This window comes from Ranitomeya variabilis, chromosome 3, assembly GCF_051348905.1.
Source record: "Ranitomeya variabilis isolate aRanVar5 chromosome 3, aRanVar5.hap1, whole genome shotgun sequence".
NCBI lineage: Eukaryota > Metazoa > Chordata > Amphibia > Anura > Dendrobatidae > Ranitomeya > Ranitomeya variabilis.
In genome coordinates, this window is record NC_135234.1 from 592,402,541 (window position 1) to 592,422,032 (window position 19,492).

At 43.1% G+C, this 19,492-nt stretch overlaps 1 protein-coding gene across 3 annotated transcripts in view; it reads left to right on the plus strand.

Moving 5' to 3' along the window:
• Positions 1-19,492, plus strand: part of DIAPH3 (diaphanous related formin 3) — a 766,072-nt gene that overhangs the window by 287,699 nt on the left and 458,881 nt on the right. The window lies entirely within an intron of this gene.

The window sequence follows — 19,492 nt, forward strand, 5'->3', positions numbered from 1 at the left end:
GCTGTGCTGATTCCATCTGGCCACTGGTGGCGCTGGGAATTGGTGATTGGTGGAGCGTCAGGTGTCAGACCCCCAAAACATTTATTAAAATCCGAGTCATGAAACGTTGCTTTATCCGCCAGTCTTTTCAGGAATCGGCGACTATTTTGGAAGGTTACAAAAAAAAAGTGCCTGTTTGCTTGCTCCTAGACATCTACTTTTGGAGTAGGTTTCTCCTCAACAGCCTTGCGTTAGTCTCCAGTCTTTTCTGAATTTTCTGAGGGTATGTTCACACAGAGTTTTTCATGAGGAATTAGGATCAGATTCAGAAACCCGTTGAATAAGCTTCCACTTGATTTAAGTGGCAGCAAATTCTTCTTTTCGGGCTTGTTTACACCACCGTAATTTCTGTCCGAGTTCTGCACTCGCCCAATGTTATTCAGTGGGGCAGTGCAGATGAGGGAATTTTTTCACTGACTGAATCTTCTTGCAAAAAAGATTGTATCCTGCACTAATTTAATCCATAAATTAGATGAGGCTCATACATTCAAGTCTATGGTTGCGTTAAAACCCCCCACAGACCCGGTAATACTACAGTGTGTATTTTTTGTATTATCTTTATTTTTATTGGGGGAAAGCGAAGCTGGTTCGTACGTTCATATTTTTTCGTTTCTTCATATTTTTTTTAAATCCATATATAAATATATGTATTATATTGTATTTTTTCGTATTTAGGTGCCCAACACACCCAACGCGCGTTTTGCTTGAAAAACTTTGACACCTGGACGAAGTTTTTCAAGCCAATCGCACTATGGGTGTGGTGGGCACCTGTATCTCTGCACTTTGCGATGATATACCTCACGTTATCTGTCTTTATATGTTGCATTTAATGTTGTTTAGCTATGTGCATTTACCATGGCTAGAATTCCATTATATTGAAAACAAACTTACATATTGAAGTATATTTCATGGTGTTTTTCTAACCATTTTGGGTTCTATTTTATTGCACTTGCACTTTACTTCATTTGCACTTTAACCAGCATTTAAATTTATAATTGTATAGTGTTCCCTCTATATGGTTTCTAGCCATGGCATACATACACAACTATACTTTGATACCTTTTAGTACTATGTACTGCACATATATATGAATGTTTTCAGCCGTGTATGCAATTTATAGAATATAGAAACATTATCTATATATCCAGGTGTACCCACCTTTTTCTGTTCTTGTGTTTGTCCTCCTATTTTTCTGCGTAAATTACATATGGTGTAACATGCTTTTAATTATATTTAAATAAAGATATTTTTAGCCCTCTCCTGAAAAGCTAGATCCTTTTCAGTGTTTGTCTTTTGCATTTGCTTTTTGGGGCAGATACTTGGGGATCCAGCAGGTTGGTGGAGTGATAATAAATATTGAGTTTTAATTACTCGTAAATCAAAAAATATGGTACATCATCTTATTAGCCAATAACTGATCTTTATTCCAATAATGCATATAACAGCCTTATACTGAAGCTACTGAGGCAGGGACTGGGGGAAATATATGCAGATGGGTAAGGAATTGGCTAAATGACAGGAAACAAAGAGCCGTCATAAATGGTACGTTCTCTAAATGGGATAGTAAGCAGTGGGGTACCATAGGGATCTGTACTGGGAGCAGTGGGAACCACAGGGATCTGTACTGGGAGCAGTGCGGACCACAGGGATCTGTTCTGGGAGCAGTGGGGACCACAGGGATCTGTACTGGGAGCAGTGGGGACCACAGGGATCTGTACTGGGAGCAGTGCGGACCACAGGGATCTGTACTGGGAGCAGTGCGGACCACAGGGATCTGTTCTGGTAGTAGTGGGGACCACAGGGATCTGTACTGGGAGCAGTGGGGACCACAGGGATCTGTACTGGGAGCAGTGCGGACCACAGGGATCTGTACTGGGAGCAGTGCGGACCACAGGGATCTGTTCTGGTAGTAGTGGGGACCACAGGGATCTGTTCTGGGAGCAGTGGGGACCACAGGGATCTGTACTGGGAGCAGTGGGAACCACAGGGATCTGTACTGGGAGCAGTGCGGACCACAGGGATCTACTGGGAGCAGTGGGGACCACAGGGATCTGTACTGGGAGCAGTGGGGACCACAGGGATCTGTACTGGGAGCAGTGGGGACCACAGGGATCTGTACTGGGAGCAGTGGGGACCACAGGGATCTGTACTGGTAGCAGTGGGGACCACAGGGATCTGTACTGTGAGCAGTGGGGACCACAGGGATCTGTACTGTGAGCAGTGGGGACCACAGGGATCTGTACTGGGAGCAGTGGGGACCACAGGGATCTGTACTGGGAGCAGTGGGGACCACAGGGATCTACTGGGAGCAGTGGGGACCACAGGGATCTGTACTGGTAGCAGTGGGGACCGACCACAGGGCTCGGTACTGGGAGCAGTGGGGACCACAGGGATCTGTACTGTGAGCAGTGGGGACCGCAGGGATCTGTACTGGGAGCAGTGGGGACCACATGGATCTGTACTGGGAGCAGTGGGGACCGCAGGGATCTGTACTGGGAGCAGTGGGGACCGCAGGGATCTGTACTGGGAGCAGTGGGGACTGCAGGGATCTGTGCTAGGACCGATTCTTTTTAACCTGTTTATTAATGACCTTGTGGATGGGACTGAGAGTAAAGCATCAGTCTTGATATATACTACCAAACTATGTAGGATATTAAAATCTGATCTTGACATTACAATATAGCAAAACGATCTGGATAAGATGAGTGAATGGGGAAACACTTGGCAAATGAGATTTAATATAGATAAATGTAAAGTAAATCACCTAGGACGGAGTAATCCTAGTGCTGCAAATACAAACAAGCTGCTAAAGCAAGCAAGATTTTGGGATATATAAAAGCAGAGATAAAATCCCGCTATCCCAACGTGTTGTTACCACTTTATAAATCACTGGTGAGGCCACATCTAGAATATGGGATCCAGTTTTGGGGTCCACTTTTTTAAAAGGATATGGCGAAGTTAGAATCAGTTCAAACGTGTATCGAAAATCACCGCACACTTGGAATTGGTATGATGCAAAAGTACTTAACAAGTTTATTGTGTTCACAAATCAGGTTTCCACAAAAGAAAAAAAGTGCAGATAGAAACCCCACGTTTCGACCCTCCCAGGTCTTATTCATGGGGTTACTTGATGCACGTTTAGATACATATACGAGTGGCAGGCATGGGGCAGGAAGATAAGTCCCTTGATATGTAAGCTGTCGCTTGACCGGGAACAGGCTGGGGATATACAGATTCGTAATGTAAAGCGGTAGTCAAACACAGAGGCCGTAACATCCGTGGTGGGCCTGTATATTGCTGGATGACCCGTGTGGGCAGCGCTCCTATGCCCTGTGAAGCGTGGAAGGAGGGTGCTGTATGAGCGGCGCTCCCGCGTGTGTTTGCATGTGTTTGACTACCGCTTTACATTACGAATCTGTATATCCCCAGCCTGTTCCCGGTCAAGCGACAGCTTACATATCAAGGGACTTATCTTCCTGCCCCATGCCTGCCACTCGTATATGTATCTAAACGTGCATCAAGTAACCCCATGAATAAGACCCGGGAGGGTCGAAACGTGGGGTTTCTATCTGCACTTTTTTTCTTTTGTGGCAAGCAGATTTGTGAACACAATAAACTTGCTAAGTACTTTTGCATCATACCAGTTCCGAGTGTGCGGTGATTTTCGATACACGACTGTTTGGACCACACGGTCTGTTTTACCAGCACCTCCTTGTCTTTGACCTGAGTGCACACCATTACCTCCCTTAGAATCAGTTCAAAGACGGACAGACAGATTAATACAAGGGATGGAAGGCCTCTCATATAAGGAGAGGTTGGAAAAGTTGGGCTTGTTTAGCTTAAAAGAAAGACGCCTCAGCGTTCTCATTTACATGTATAAATATAAGTATGGTTCGTACAAAACACTGGCACGTGACTTATTCCTTCCAAACACCATACTAAGGTCCAGGGGGCACATATTACGGGTGGAAGAAAGGCGATTCCAGCAGCTAAACAGGAAAGGGTTCTTTACAGTTAGAGCAGTCAGACTGTGGAATGCCCTACTACCTGAGGTAGTAATGGCAGACTCTATAACAGCTTTTATAAAACAGTGTGGGTTATAGTTAAATCAGTGACAAATGTAGAATTGGTGGGGGAAGGTTGAACTTGATGGACCGAGGTCTTTATTCTACCTATGTACGGTAACTATGTAGCTCTGCTGATTGTGCGCTGTCGTGTCTCTGTCCTCCGCTATAACATCAGCATTCGAGCGGGCCCGTTTCTGTGGCTGCTTCTGAACCTTGCTGTCAGGTGCTGGCATGGGCTCATCTTCTTCCTTCTACAAGATCCCTGTAAACCTTTGTGCTGTGGTTTTCATTTCATCTCTCGGCTGTCAGATGCGGCTCATAAACTGAAGTGCTATCTGATTTTTTCTTTTTAGTTGGTGGAACATTATGAAGCCTAAGGGGCTCAGACACATGAGCGAGTTTGTGATCTGTCTGAGTATTGTGTAGAAATGGTTCCAAGTAGAAGGCTAATATTAGTTTTAGGACTAAGCACACTTTCATACTGTCTGACATTGGTATTTTTACTAACGTTTTCAGTTTTCTCTATCAAATATCCAATGCACACCTCATTCTTCCTTAAGAAGTCAATATGGGTTTTGTTATCTCTGTATTTGACACAGCACATTCTGCTATTACACGAAAATATAACCAGTTCATACTGACGAAAGATGCACAGAGCAAATCTAACTGTGTAGCCATCATGGAAAGCAGTGCTCAGCACTAGTGATGCTGAGTACCGCGGGTGCTCGAGTGACATGTTTGAGTCGCCGCACCCCTATGTTTCGCGGATGTTAGACAGCCACAGGACATGCGAGGTTTACTCGTGTATATCAGGTAGTCCCTGAATGCTTAGTGGCTGTCTAACAGCCACGAAATGTGCTACCGCTGGGACTTGGAGCATGTCACTCGAGTACCCGCGATACTCTGTGCATACCCAAGCACCTGAGGCAGCTACAGACTCGAGCACCCCTGGCACTACACAATACTGCTCATATACAGGTGGTCTAAGGTAACTGCTGTAATGGTTTCCAGAGCTAACAAAAAAGTTATTATTGGCAAGAAAAAATTCAATGGATATGAGAGAATCATCTCTTAATGGTGTGATATCTGCAGTCAGATGTCTTATTTTCTCCTCCATAGTAATAACTTGCATGTTGTGACCAAGGCAAGCATTACGTTATAATGGTGGATCTGCAGCGATGGACAGTTATCAGGTTTAATTCAGTTTGAACATCCCTTTCCCATTAAGATACACAATCACACAACCTTTTCTGGTTCACATCCTTGAAATACATTATTAAAGCCATTTACTGAGTACATTTCACCAATTTGAGCAGTTGTCCACGTCATGGAATTGTGACTGCAGAGTTGAGTAAAACATTTTTTAATTTCTCCACTATGTTGGGAAGGAGCATTTTCTTCACACTGCAACCCGTACTTACACTTTACTAGGACGGTATGCACTTTCAGTTATATAACGGGCTATTGTATCACATTCTTGTAGAACCCCTTCTTAATGAATTACAGTAAAGGTAATAATTATTTGATCCCTTGCTGATTTTGTAAGTTTGTCCACTGACAAAGACGTGAACAGTCTATAATTTTAAGGGTAGGTTAATTTTAACATTGAGAGATAGAATATCACAAATAAAATCCAGAAAATTACATTGTATAAATTATATAAATTTATTTGCATTTTGCAATGAGAAATAAGTATTTGATTCCTCTGGCGAACAATACTTGGTGGCAAAACCCTTGTTGGCAAGCACAGCAGTCAGATGTGTTTTGTAGTTGATGATGAGGTTTGCGCACATGTCAGGAGGAATTTTTGTCCACTCCTCTTTGCAAATCATCTCTTAGGCTACGTTCACATTAGCGGCGGGCGCCGCAGCGGCGGGCGCCGCAGCGGCGCCGCATGCGTCATGCGCCCCTATATTTAACATGGGGGCGCATGGACATGCGTCGCACTTGCGTTTTGCGCCGCATGCGTCGCTGCGGCGCCCGCGTCTGGGCGCAGAGGACACAGCAAGTTGCATTTTTGCTGCGTCCAAAATCAATTAAAAAAAGGACGCATGCGGCGCAAAACGCAGCGTTGTGCATGCGTTTTGCTGCGTTTTTGTTTGCGTTGTGCGCTGCGGCGCCGACGCTGCGGCGCACAACGCAAATGTGAACGTAGCCTTAAATCATTAAGATTTTGAGGCTGTTGCTTGGCAACTCGGAGCTTCATCTCCCTCCATAAGTTTTCTATGGGATTAAGGTTTGGAGCCTGGCTAGGCCACTTCATGACCTTAATATGCTTCTTTTTGAGCCACTCCTTTGTTGCCTTGGCTGAATGTTTTGGGTCATTGTCTTGCTGGAAGACACAGCAACGACCCATTTTTAATGTTCTGGCGAAGGGAAGGAGGTTGTCACTCAGGATTTTACGGTACATGGCTCCATCCATTCTCCCATTGATGCAGTGAAGTAGTCATGTGCCCTTAGCAGAGAAACACCCCCAAAACACAATGTTTCCACCTCCATGTTTGTCAGTGGGGACAGTGTACTTTGGGTCATAGGCAGCATTTCTCTTCCTCCAAATACAGCGAGTTGTTAATGCCTAAGACCTCAATTTTTCTCTCCTCTGACCACAGCACCGTCTCCCAATCACTCACAGAATCATCCAGGTGTTCATTGGCAAACTTCAGACGGTCTTGCACATGTGCCTTCTTGGGCAGGGGGACCTTGGGGGCACTGCAGGATTTTAAACCTTTACGGCGTAATGTGTTACATGGTTTTCTTGGTGACTGTGGTCCCAGCTGCCTTGAGATCATTAACAAGTTCCCCCGTGTAGTTTGAGGCTAATGATCAAGGATACCCCACGAGGTGAGATTTTCCGTAGTGCCCCAGATCTATGTCAACTGACAATCATTTTGTATTTCTTCCATTTTCTTACTATTGCACCAACAGTTGTCTCCTTCTCACCTAGCATGTTACTTATGGCTTTGTAGGCCATTCCAGCTTGTGCAGGTCTATGATCTTGTCCCTGACATCTTTATAAAGCTCTTTAGTGTAGCCCATGTTGTAGAGGTTAGAGTCTGACTGAGTCTGTGGACAAGAGTCTTTTATATAAAGGTGTCTATGTAAGACAGCTGTCTTTAATGGTCTGTTGGAGCAAGAACTCTTAATGGTTGGTAGGGGATCAAATACTTATTTCTCACTGCAAAATGCAGATAAATTCATGTAATTTATACAATGTGATTTTCAGGATGTTATTTTTGATATTTTCTCAATGTTAAAATTAACCTACCCTTAACCCCTTCCCGACCCATGACGCTACGTAGGGGTCATGAAAACCTGTGCCAATCCGACCCATGACGCCTATGTGGCGTCATGGAATGATCGCGTCCCTGCAGATCAGGTGAAAGGGTTAACTCCAATTTCACCCGATCTGCAGGGACAGGGGGAGTGGTACTTCAGCCCAGGGGGGGTAGCTTCACCCCCCCTTGGCTACGATCGCTCTGATTGGCTGTTGAAAGTGAAACAGCCAATCAGAGCGATTTGTAATATTTCACTATGAAAACTGGTGAAATAATACAATCCAGCCATGGCCGATGCTGTAATATCATCGGCCATGGCTGGAAAACCTAATCTGCCCCCCCCCCCCACACCCACCGATCGCCTCCCCAGTCCTCGGTTCTGTCCCGTGCTCCCCTCCGTCCTCCTGCCCGCTCCCCCCGTGCTCCGATCCCACCCCCGTGCTCCGATCACCCCCCTGTGCTCCGATCCCCCCCCCCCCCTCATACTCACCGAGCCTCCCGGTGTCCGTCCGTCTTCTCCACGGGCGCCGCCATCTTCCAAAATGGCGGGCGCATGCGCAGTGCGCCCGCCGAATCTGCCGGCAGATTCGTTCCAGCTACATTTTGATCACTGTGATAAAACCTATCACAGTGATCAAAATAAAAAAAATAGTAAATGAACCCCCCCTTTATCACCCCCATAGGTAGGGACAATAATAAAATAAAGAAAATATTTTTTTTTTCCACTTGGGTTAGAACTAGGGTTAGGGGTAGGGGTAGGGTTAGAACTAGGGTTAGCGCACACGGTGCGGATTTGGCTGCGGATCCGCAGCGGATTGGCCGCTGCGGATTCGTAGCAGTGTTCCATCAGGTTTACAGTACCATGTAAACCTATGGAAAACCAAATCCACTGTGCCCATGGTGCGGAAAATACAGCGCGGAAACGCTGCATTGTATTTTCCACAGCATGTCAATTCTTTGTGCGGATTCCGCAGCGTTTTACACCTGCTCCATAATAGGAATCCGCAGGTGAAATCCACACAAAAAACACTGGAAATCCGCGGTAAATCCGCAGGTAAAACGCAGTGCCTTTTACCTGCGGATTTTTCAAAAATGGTGTGGAAAAATCTCACACGAATCCGTAACGTGGGCACATAGCCTTAGGGTTGGAATTAGAGTTAGGGTTGGAATTAGGGTTAAGAATAGGCTTGTGGTTAGGGTTATGGTTAGGGGTGTGTTGGGGTTAAAGTTGTGGTTAGGGTTGGGGTTAGAGTTAGGGTTGTGGTTAGGGGTGTGTTGGGATTAGGGTTGTGATTAGGGTCATGGTTAGAGTTGGGATTAGGGTTAGGGGTGTGTTGGGGTTAGTGTTGGAGTTAGAATTGAGGGGTTTCCACTGTTTAGGCACATCAGGGGTCTCCAAACGCAACATGGCGCCACCATTGATTCCAGCCAATCTTGCGTTCAAAAAGTCAAATGGTGCTCCCTCCCTTCCGAGCCCCGACGTGCGCCCAAACAGTGGTTTACCCCCACATATGGGGTACCAGCATACTCAGGACAAACTGGGCAACAATTATTGGGGTCCAATTTCTCCTGTTACTCTTGCAAAAAAAAAAAAATGCTTGCTAATACATAATATTAGAGGAATGAAAAATTATTTTTTATTTTCACAGCTTTGCGTTATAAACTTCTGTGAAGCACTTGGGGGTTCAAAGTGCTCACCACACATCTAGATAAGTTCCTTGGGGGGTCTAGTTTCCAAAATGGGGTCACTTGTGGGGGGTTTCTACTGTTTAGGCACATCAGGGGCTCTGCAAATTCAACGTTACACCCGCAGACTATTCCATCAAAATCTGCATTTCAAAAAGTCACTTCTTCCCTTCCGAGCCCCGACGTGTGCCCAAACAGTGGTTGACCCCCACATATGGGGTACCAGCGTACTCAGTACAAACTGGACAACAACTATTGGGGTCCAATTTCTCCTGTTACTCTTGAGAAAATAAAAAATTGCTTGCTAAAACATAATTTTTGAGGAATGAAAAATTATTTTTTATTTTCACGGCTCTGCGTTGTAAACTTCTATGAAGCACTTGGGGGTTCTAAGTGCTCACTACACATCTAGATAAGCCCTTGGGGGTCTAGTTTCCAAAATGGGGTCACTTGTGGGGGGTTTCCACTGTTTAGGCACATCAGGGGCTCTGCAAACGTAACATGATGCCCGCAGACCATTCCATGAAAGTCTGCATTCCAAAACGTGACTACTTCACTTCCGAGCCCCAGAATGTGCCCAAACAGTGGTTTACCGCCACATATGGGGTATCAGCGTACTCAAAAGAAACTGGACAACAACTCTTTGGATCAAATTTCTCCTGTTACCCTTGGGAAAATTAAAAAATTCTGGGCTAAAAAAATATTTTTGAGGAAAGAAAACATTTCTTATTTTCACGGCTCTGCGTTATAAACTTCTGTGAAGCACCTGGGGGTTTAAAGTGCTCACCACCCATCTAGATTAGTTCCTTGGGAGGTCTAGTTTCCAAAATGGGGTCACTTGTGGGGGAGCTCCAATGTTTAGGCACACAGGGGCTCTCCAAACGCGACATGGTGTCCGCTAATGATTGGAGCTAATTTTCCATTCAAAAAGCGTGCCTTCCCTTCCGAGCCCTGCCGTGTTCCCAAACAGTGGTTTACCCCCACATATGGGGTATCATCGTACTCAGGACAAACTGGACAACAACATTTGGGGTCCAATTTCTCCTGTTACCCTTGGGAAAATAAAAAATTCCGGGCTAAAAATCATTTTTGAGGAAAGAAAAATTATTTTTTATTTTCACGGCTCTGCGTTATAAACTTCTGTGAAGCACCTGGGGGGTTAAAGTGCTCACTATGCATCTAGATAAGTTCCTTGAGGGGTCTAGTTTCCAAAATGGGGTCACTTGTAGGGGAGCTCCAATGTTTAGGCACATAGGGGCTCTCCAAACACGACATGGTGTCCGCTAACGATTGGAGCTAATTTTTCATTCAAAAAGTCAAATGGCGCTCCTTCCCTTCCGAGCCCTGCCGTGCGCCCAAACAGTGGTTTACCCCCACATGTGAGGTATCAGCGTACTCAGGACAAATTGGACAACAACGTTTGTGGTCAAGTTTCTCCTTTTACCCTTGGGAAAGTAAAAAAATTGTTGCTAAAAGATTATTTTTGTGACTAAAAAGTTAAATGTTCATTTTTTCCTTCCATGCTGCTTCTGCTGCTGTGAAACACCTGAAGGGTTAATACACTTCTTGAATGTGGTTTTTAGCACCTTGAGGGGTGCAGTTTTTAGAATGGTGTCACTTTTGGGTATTTTCAGCCATATAGAACCCTCAAACTGACTTCAAATGTGAGGTGGTCCCTAAAAAAATGGTTTTGTAAATTTTGTTGTAAAAATGAGAAATCACTGGTCAAATTTTAACCCTTATAACTTCCTAGCAAAAAAAAAAATTGTTTCCAAAATTGTGCTGATGTAAAGTAGACATGTGGGAAATGTTATTTATTAACTATTTTGTGTCACATAACTCTCTGGTTTAACAGAATAAAAATTAAAAATGTGAAAATTGCGAAATTTTCAAAATTTTCACAAAATTTCCTTTTTTTTCACAAATAAACTCCAAAATAATCGACCTAAATTTACCACTAACATGAAGCCCAATATGTCACGAAAAAACAATCTCAGAATCGCTACGATACGTTGAAGCGTTCCTGAGTTATTACCTCATAAAGGGACACTGGTCAGAATTGCAAAAAACGGCCAGGTCATTAAGGTCAAAATAGGCTGTGTCATGAAGGGGTTAAAATTATAGACTGTTCATGTCTTTGTCAGTGGCAAACTTACAAAATCTGCAAGGGATCAGATAATTATTTCCTTCACTGTAAATGCATGCCATTCCGTAGTGTCTTCATTAACCCCTTTCTGTCATTGGACGTACTATTCTGTCCATGTGGGGTGGGCCCTACTTCCCAAGTACGGAATAGTACGTCCAGCGCGATCAACCACGCTCACGGGGGGAGCGCGGCTGGGTGTCAGCTGACATCCAGCACTATGTGCCAGGAGCGGTCACGGACCGCCCCTGGCACATTAACCCCCGATCAAACATGATCACAGTGTTTCGGCAGTATAGGGAAGCATCGCGCTGGGAGGCGATCGGTACAAGGCGATGTGCTCACCTTGTACCGAGCGTCTCCTCCCTGCAAGCCCCAGATCCAACATGGCCGCGGAGCTGCATCCGGGTCCTGCAGGGAGGTGGCTTCACAGCGCCTGCTCAGAGCAGGCGCCGGGAAGCCTCCAGCAGTGCACGTCAGATCGCCGATCTGACACAGTGCACAGCAAAGTGTCAGATCGGCGATCTGTCACTTTACTGTGATGCCCCCCCAGAGAAAAATGTAAAAAAAAAAGATTACATGTGTAAAAAAAAAAAAACCTAAATAAATAATAATAATAAAAAAAAATTGTTCCAATAAATACATAACTTTAGCTAAATAAAAAAAAAAAGTACACATATTTAGTATCGCCGCGTCCGTAACGACACGACATATAAAACTGTCTCACTAGTTAACCCTTTCAGTGAACACCGTAAAAAAAAAAGGGGGGGGGGGTAAAAAACAACGCTTAATTATCATACTGCCGAACAAAAAGTGGAATAACATCAAAACGACGGAGATAAATAACCATGGTACCTCTGAAAACGTCATCTTGTCACGCAAAAAACGAGCCGCCATACAGCATCATCAGCGAAAAAATAAAAAAGTTATAGTCCTCAGAATAAAGCGATGCAAAAAGAATTATTTTATCTATAAAATAGTCTTTATCGTATAAAAGCGCCAAAACATAAAAAAATGATATAAATGAGGTATCGCTGCAATCGTACTGACCCGAAGAATCAAACTGCTTTATCCATTTAACCAAACGCGGAACGGTATAAACGCCCCCCAAAAAGAAATTCATGAATAGCTGGTTTTTGGTCATTCTGCCTCACAAAAATCGGAATAAAAAGCGAAAATGTCACGTGCCCGAAAATGTTACCAATAAAAACGTCAACTCGTCCCGCAAAAAACAAGACCTCACATGACTCTGTGGACCAAAACATGGAAAAATTATAGTACTCAAAATGTGGTAACGCAAAAAACATTTTTTGCAATAAAAAGCGTCTTTTAGTGTGTGACGGCTGCCAATCAAAAATCCGCTAGAAAAAGCGCTATAAATAGTAAATCAAACCCCCCTTCATCACCCCCTTAGTTACGAAAAATTAAATTAAAAAAATGTATTTATTTCCATTTTCCGGCTAGGGCTAGGGTTAGGGTTAGGGCTAGAGTTAAGGTTGGGGTTAGGGTTAGGGCTACAGTTAGGGTTAGGGTTGGGGCTAAAGTTAGGGTTGGGGCTAAAGTTAGGGTTTGGATTACATTTACGGTTGGGAATAGTGTTGGGATTAGGGTTAGGGGTGTGTCAGGGTTAGGGGTGTGGTTAGGGTTACAGTTGAGATTAGGGTTAGGGGTGTGTCTGGATTAGGGTTTCAGTTATATTTTGGGGGTTTCCACTGTTAAGGCACATCAGGGGCTCTCTAAACGCGACATTGCGTCCGATCTCAATTCCAGCCAATTCTGCGTTGAAAAAGTAAAACAGTGCTCATTCCCTTCCGAGCTCTCCTGTGCGCACAAACAGGAGTTTACACCAACATATGGGGTATCAGCGTACTCAGGACACATAGGACAACAACTTTTGTGGTCCAATTTCTCCTGTTACCCTTGGGAAAATACAAAACTGGGGGCTAAAAAATAATTTTTGTGTAAAAAAAAAAAAAATAAAAAAAAAATAAAAATAAAATATTTTCACGGCTCTGCGTTGGGGGTTCAAAGTTCTCACAACACATCTAGATAGGTTCCTTAGGGGATCTACTTTCCAAAATGGTGTCACTTGTTGGGGTTTCAATGTTTAGGCATATCAGTGGCTCTCCAAATGGAACATGGCGTCCCATCTCAATTCCAGTCAATTTTGCATTGAAAAGTCAAATGGCGCTCCTTCCCTTCCGAGCTCTGCCATGCGCCCAAACAGTGGTTTACCCCCACATATGGGGTATTGGCATACTCATGACAAATTGTACAACAACTTTTAGGGTCCATTTTCTCCTGTTACCCTTGGTAAAATAAAACAAATTGGAGCTGAAGTAAATTTTTTGTGTAAAAAAGTTAAATGTTCATTTTTATTTAAACATTCCAAAAATTCCTGTGAAACACCTGAAGGGTTAATAAACTTCTTGAATGTGGTTTTGAGCACCTTGAGGGGTGCAGTTTTTAGAATGGTGTCACACTTGGGTATTTTCTATCATATAGACCCCTCAAAATGACTTCAAATGTGATGTGGTCCCTAAAAAAAATGGTGTTGGAAAAATGAGAAATTGCTGGTCAACTTTTAACCCTTAACTCCCTAACAAAAAAAAAAAATTTGGTTCCAAAATTATGCTGATGTAAAGTAGACATGTGGGAAATGTTACTTATTAAGTATTTTGTGTGACATATCTCTGTGGCATAAAAATTCAAAGTTGGAAAATTGCAAAATTTTTGCCAAATTTCCATTTTTTTCCACAAATAAACGCAGGTAATATCGAAGAAATTTTACCACTATCATGAAGTACAGTATGTCACGAGAAAACATTGTTAGAATCATCAGGATCCGTTGAAGCGTTCCAGAGTTATAACCTCATAAAGGGACAGTGGTCAGAATTATAAAAATTGGCCTGGTCATTAACGTGCAAACCACCCTCGGGGGTAAAGGGGTTAAGACTGTCATGCAAAACCCAGATGTTCATGAATCAGGCCTTGTGTTCTTTGAGGTTTTTGCACACATGTCAGATTGGCTGCACGTGTGTGATGAACGTATTGGTATCACAGGATGTGGGGTCTGAAGTTGTTTACCATGCACCCCCCTGTCACCATGCTCCTCCCCAGGGGTCTCTGCGGGGACTGCATTGCTCCTTAGATTATAAATGCATTACACTGGGCTAGATCAGCTAATTACATGCTGCAGTTCATACTGTATCCATACTACTAGTTTATTTGCATGAGAAGAGATGTTATTTCCTTCTTACTCTGCCTACAGTGATGAAAAGCTCATTTTAATATGTAAATTTGTCCTGCGTTAAATCATATTTTATGCAGATTTGCATTCATGTAGCGAGACAGTAGTGTTGACCTCAATTTTTTTTGTTGCTAGGACAGTTGCCATGGCATACTGGAACATGGAAAGACTCCTGTTGCATGTCAATAGACCTTGATAGCTGTCACAGGGCTAAATCATAGCTTTGAGAACAATTCGGGGATGCTTAATGTTTTGTTTTTAGAAGACAACATTGAAGTGGAACACGCAGCCTGTGTGTAGTCTCAGCTTTGTAAAATCAGTCATACCCTTTTATTTGCTTACCTGCTGCAATTATAGGTTTACAACAAGGCAATAACATTGGTCCGAGTGCGACCTGATGCCTTGTCAGATTGCACCCAGTCCGAAAATACAATACGCTCGTCTGCACCTTGTTCTTGTATTCAACGAGACTTTGAGCAGTGTGTGTGTGTGTGTGTGTGTATGTATGTGTATATATATATATATATATATATATATATATATATATATATATATATATATATATATATATATATATATATATATATATATATATATATATATATATATATTATAGAAACACACATGCACAGGTTTTGTAGACGGAAAGTAAAGAAATCCTTGTTTATGATTGAGATTTATCTTCACCTTAGCTGCATGGGGGCCGCCCGATCTGATGCTTATTATTGTATTCCATTAATCCCCCGTTACTCTGTGGCAGTAAAGCAGAAAATAACATGCTTTTTAACTTGTGCGTTCTCCAGCCTGCATAACAATACTTGTTTTCTAACATGGATGTTTATTTGAATTCATACCCAGTACAGTGAAATCCAATTATCTGTGCCTACTGTTTTGCCTGTGATCCATTTTCATAAGCTTCACACTGAGGTTTCCGTGCCAGAAACCTCAATGGTGTTGTTGAAACTGTTATTGGGTTCCAGTAATGCAATTTGTTTATCTGTCCACATTGGTTATCTCACTGTGTGTGTTCCTAAGCAATTTTAGTTGTATGCAAATGTGCAAACTCCTGAGGAAGCCTGTGTGACGTGACCCAAGGTGAGGCTCGGTGCCATCTTGTCTATCGAGAAGCAGCCGGTCTGGTCAAGGCAGATATACAGTCTTGATTTACTCTTCTATTTCTCATCTAGCACTTCGTTCTGGACCTGTTTTGTTATGTTCACCTAGCTATTGCACCCGTTCCACGCCCGGGTGGTGACCATTTTTATAGTTACATTTTTGTGCTATGTTAAACGCAACCTGTCACCAGAAATAATGCTGATAACATGCAGATTTGTGGACAATATGCAGGTTAACAGCCTTATTATCCTGCCTGGCACCTGCACGCATCCGAATGCAGCAGGGATAAAGTTAACTTTATTCCTGCCAGCATTCGGTATTCAGTCACCGCTCTGACTGACAGTCGACCTCAATGTAGAGCCATTGTCAGTCAGGGCCGGGTGTGCGGATACAGTGGCCGCTCTGTATACCCAGAGCGGTGACTGAAGCAGCGCCACCCCTGTGACCGAAAGTGAATGCTGGCCGGAGGGATAAAGTTAATTCAATAGTGACATTTATTTGAAAAATAAATAAAATGGCAGCTCATTCAGCATGCTGTGACCATGTCCAAGCGCGTGTGTACTGATCTCTCCCTCTCATAGTTACATAGTTACATAGTTATTAAGGTTGAAGGAAGACTGTAAGTCCATCTAGTTCAACCCATAGCCTAACCTAACATGCCCTAACATGTTGATCCAGGGGAAGGCAAAAAAAAAACCATGTGGTAAGAGTAACTCCACCATGGGGAAAAAAATTCCTTCCCGACTCCACATACGGCAATCAGACTAGTTCCCTGGATCAACGCCTTATCAAGGAATCTAGTGTATATACCCTGTAACATTATACTTTTCCAGAAAGGTATCCAGTCCCCTCTTAAATTTAATTAATGAATCACTCATTACAACATCATACGGCAGAGAGTTCCATAGTCTCACTGCTCTTACAGTAAAGAATCCGCGTCTGTTATTATGCTTAAACCTTCTTTCCTCCAGACGTAGAGGATGCCCCCTTGTCCCTGTCTCAGGTCTATGATTAAAAAGATCACCAGAAAGGTCTTTGTACTGTCCCCTCATATATTTATACATTAAAATAAGATCACCCCTTAGTCTTCGTTTTTCCAAACTAAATAGCCCCAAGTGTAATAACCTATCTTGGTATTGCAGACCCCCCAGTCCTCTAATAACCTTGGTCGCTCTTCTCTGCACCTGCTCCAGTTCAGCTATGTCTTTCTTATACACCGGACACCAGAACTGTGCACAGTATTCTAAGTGTGGTCGAACTAGTGACTTGTATAGAGGTAAAATTATGTTCTCCTCATGAGCATCTATGCCTCTTTTAATACATCCCATTATTTTATTTGCCTTTGTAGCAGCTGCCTGACACTGGCCACTGAATATGAGTTTGTCATCCACCCATACACCCAGGTCTTTTTCATTGACGGTTTTGCCCAGAGTTTTAGAATTAAGCACATAGTTATACATCTTATATTACTTCTACCCAAGTGCATGACCTTACATTTATCCCCATTAAAGCTCATTTGCCATTTATCAGCCCAAGCTTCTAGTTTACATAAATCATCCTGTAATATAAAATTGTCCTCCCCTGTATTGATTACCCTGCAGAGTTTAGTGTCATCTGCAAATATTGAAATTCTACTCTGAATGCCCCCTACAAAGTCATTAATAAATATGTTAAAAAGAAGAGGGCCCAATACTGACCCCTGTGGTACCCCACTGCTAACCGTGACCCAGTCCGAGTGTGCTCCATTAATAACCACCCTTTGTTTCCTATCCCTGAGCCAGCTCTCAACCCACTTACACATATTTTCCCCTATCCCCATTACTCTCATTTTATGTAACCTTTTGTGTGGCACCGTATCAAAAGCTTTGGAAAAGTCCATATATACTACGTCCACTGGGTTCCCTTGGTCCAGTCCGGAACTTACCTCTTCATAGAAGCTGATCAAATTAGTCTGACATGAACGGTCCCTAGTAAACCCGTGCTGATACTGGGTCATGAGGTTATTCCTCTTCAGATACTCCAGCATAGCATCCCTTAGAATGCCCTCCAGGATTTTACCCACAGTAGAGGTTAAGCTTACTGGCCTATAATTACCGAGTTCAGTTTTTGCCCCTTTTTTGAATATTGGCACCACATTTGCTATACGCCAGTCCTGTGGTACAGACCCTGTTATTATGGAGTCTTTAAAGATTAAAAATAATGGTCTATCAATGACTGTACTTAGTTCCTGCAGTACTCGGGGGTGTATCCCATCTGGGCCCGGAGATTTATCAATTTTAGTTATTTTTAGACGCCGCTGTACTTCCTGCTGGGTTAAGCAGGTGACATTTAATGGGGAATTTTTATCACTAGTCATTTTGTCTGCCATGGGATTTTCTTTTGTAAATACTGATGAAAAAAAGTCATTTAGCATATTGGCTTTTTCCTCATCCTCATCCACCATTTCACCCAGACTATTTTTAAGGGGGCCAACACTGTCATTTTTTAGTTTCTTACTATTTATATAGTTAAAGAATATTTTGGGATTATTTTTACTCTCTCTGGCAATGAGTCTCTCTGTCTCAATCTTTGCTGCCTTGATTTGCTTTTTACAGAATTTATTTAATTTTTTGTATTTATTTAATGCCTCCTCACTACCTACTTCCTTTAATTCTCTAAATGCTTTCTTTTTGTCCCTTATTGCGCCCCTTACAGCTCTATTTAGCCATATTGGTTTCCTCCTATTTCTAGTATGTTTATTCACATACGGTATATACTGTGCACAGGTCCTATCCAGGATGCTAATAAATGTCTCCCATTTTCTTTGTGTATTTTTGTGTCTCAGGATATTGTCCCAGTTAATTGCACCAAGATCCTCTCTCATCCGTTGGAAATTTGCCCTCCTGAAGTTTAGTGTCCTTGTCACCCCCCTACTACCCATCTTATTAAAGGTTACATGAAAACTTATTATTTTGTGATCACTATTCCCCAAGTGACCCCCAACCCTTATATTTGATATGCGGTCTGGCCTGTTGGTTAATATTAGGTCTAGCAGTGCCCCCCTCCTTGTTGGGTCCTGAACCAGTTGTGAAAGGTAATTGTCTCTCATAGTTGTCAAAAACCGATTACCTTTGCTGGAACTGCAGGTTTCTGTTCCCCAATCTATTTCAGGGTAGTTGAAGTCCCCCATAATAATGACTTCTCCTTGAGTCGCAGCTTCATCTATTTGCTTTACGAGGATATTCTCCATTGCTTCCATTAGTTTTGGAGATTTATAACAAACCGCTATCAGTAATTTATTATTTTTTCCCCCTCCCCTTATCTCCACCCACAGGGACTCTACATTTTCATTAAATTCACCTATATTATCACGCAGGATGGGTTTTAAGGAAGATTTTACATATAGACACACCCCTCCCCCTCGCTTATCTGTACGGTCATTTCTGAACAGACTATAGCCCTTTAAGTTAACAGCCCAGTCATGGCTCTCATCCAGCCACGTCTCAGATATCCCCACCATGTCATAATTATGCTCCAACAACATTAGTTCTAATTCATCCATTTTGTTGGCGAGGCTTCTGGCATTAGTATACATGCACTTGATGTTACTCTCTGTACCTCTATTCTTTCTTAAATTACTAACTGTTCTAACCCCACCCCCCATGCCACCGCCACCCCCAACTTCCTTATTTGTGCCCAGGTCTCTATCTGCACTATCTTCCCCTCCTATAAAATGAATACCCTCCCCCCCATTCCCTAGTTTAAACACTCCTCCAACCTTCTAACCATTTTCTCCCCCAGCACAGCTGCACCTTCCCCATTGAGGTGCAGCCCGTCCCTAGCGTAGAGCCTGTAGCCAACTGAGAAGTCGGCCCAGTTCTGCAGGAACCCAAACCCCTCCTTCCTACACCAATTCTTGAGCCACTTATTAACCTCC